Below are 2001 nucleotides of genomic sequence, written 5' to 3'. Positions count from 1 at the left end.
GGTAAGCTCCCCCGGGACGTGCTCTTCCGGCCACTCACCTCAAGTGACACAAGGCTCCACCGCATCACTTCTGCGCGCAGGCTTATGGCCGTGGTCCAGATGGGCAGTGGTCCCGGTCTGCCGGGGGGTGGGGGGGAGATGGCCCCGGCCGCACCCCTGCACGCGGCGGGGCGGGGGCTCTACGAGGCGGTGCGGACCCCGCGGGGCCAGAGCCCCGCCTGCGGGGTGCTCAATGGCCCGGTGGCCAGGTGGGGCGGGGGGCGGAGAACCCATTCCGGGGAGCGCCTCCCACCCGCAGATTTCCCGTGCTCCACGAGATCCGCGGGGGAGCGGGCGTCTGGTAGCGTGGCCGAGCGGTCTAAGGCGCTGGATTAAGGCTCCAGTCTCTTCGGGGGCGTGGGGGCGTGGGTTCGAATCCCACCGCTGCCAGCCTTTATATTGTGAGCTGAGTGTGAGGATCCGTTTAGAGACCTTAGAAAAAGGACAGTCTGGCTGCCAATTACTTATGTCTAAGGCCCTCAGGTCCACAAAAGAAGTAAAACCCCGTGTTTTGCACGGTCTGGACCACACGTAGTTCCCTGGACAGTGTCACAGTAACTCAGACCTGCAGGGCACAGGAGTGCGCTGCTGGGGACTTTGTAGAAACGCAAGTGCTCAGCCAGAGCCTACGAGGGATGGCAATTTTGTTGGGTCTGGTCTTAGTCTTCCCCAGTGGTACTAACTAATCTTCCTGTAGCACCTGGGAAGGTACTGGTTCCTCGCCAGCCTGAGCGGGGTAGCTCCAGGTGTATCCTACGGGTCCCCTGATACTGTCACAGCTGCCTTACATAGATTAAGTCATGTAATATTCTCAATAATGCACGAGGAGATTTACCTTGTTATTCCTGCTTACAGAGAAGGAGACTAAACTTAGAACCAAGTCATCCCCTACCTGCGGGAGGAGGAATCAGGACGTTAATGCCTATAGTCGACTGAAAAATGCCCCCACCCCCATTCCTGGAAGCTGTAAATATTACCTTATAGGGGGAAAAATTGAGATGGGGAGCTTATCCTGGATTTTTAGGCAGACTTTATTTTTTAATTTTTATGTTTATTTATTTTTTGAGAGATAGCAAGTGGAGGCTCAAAGAGAGGAGAGAGAAATCCCAAGCAGGCTCTGTGCTGTCAGTGCAGAGCCCTATGCGGGACTCAAACCCACAAACTGAGACCATGACCTGAGCTGAAACCAAGATTCAAACACTTAACCGACTGAGCCTCCAGGTGCCTCTCAAGTGGACTCATGCCCTTTGCCCAAGGGAGAAGGGGGACGGGAGAGGAATGTTGATAGAGCCAGAGTCCAGCCTCTGTGACCTCGGCAGCACCTTGACCTTCCCCCAGTAACACTGACCTTGGGTTGTGGCCTCCAGAACTTCGAGGAAGTACCTGTTGCTGTGAGCCCGTAAGCTGTGCCCGTGTGTCACAGGCGCCGCAGGAGCCTAATTCAGTGTGTGGAGATGCTAACACGCAACACTGCCCCAAATTTAGCTTCTGTTTGTTTCTTTGGTTGGCCAGTCTGATAGGTACAAAGTGCTGTTTCAAGTAGTTCTGTGACTACATTTTTCACTTCTCTTAAGAAGAATATTAATAATCTTTCCATGTTTTCACAGCCATTTGTTTTCCTTTTTCATGAACTCAGTGTTTACACCCATTGCACGTCTTTCCTGTGAGTGGGAATGTTTCTTGCTGAGGTATAGAAGTTTCCTTGTATCAGGAAAATTAACTTCACAACACAACTTACACGTTTTCCACGGTTTTTTCATTTGTTTTTTTTTTCACTTTGCTTATGCATTTTTTAAGGGATGAGGGAGTATCTAAGTTGAATATTGTTTTAATATAGTGAGTTGTCATATTGATTGTTTCTGAATTTTTGGACAAAAATTAGTTTTCTACACCAAACTTATAAAAATGTTTCTCTTAGCAATGCTAGTAATTATGTTTCTGGTTTCCCCCCTGATTTTAAAT

The 2001-nt window shown here is 50.4% G+C and overlaps 1 non-coding gene across 1 annotated transcript; it reads left to right on the top strand.

The window, feature by feature from the left end:
* Nucleotides 1-339: 339 nt before the first annotated feature.
* On the top strand, nucleotides 340-429 carry TRNAL-AAG. The gene has a single exon. It is a non-coding gene; the product is annotated as a tRNA-Leu (tRNA).
* Nucleotides 430-2001: the final 1572 nt, after the last annotated feature.

The sequence above is a fragment of the Suricata suricatta genome, chromosome 7 (assembly GCF_006229205.1).
Source record: "Suricata suricatta isolate VVHF042 chromosome 7, meerkat_22Aug2017_6uvM2_HiC, whole genome shotgun sequence".
Classification (NCBI taxonomy): domain Eukaryota; kingdom Metazoa; phylum Chordata; class Mammalia; order Carnivora; family Herpestidae; genus Suricata; species Suricata suricatta.
This window is presented reverse-complemented; position numbering and strand designations above follow the sequence as displayed.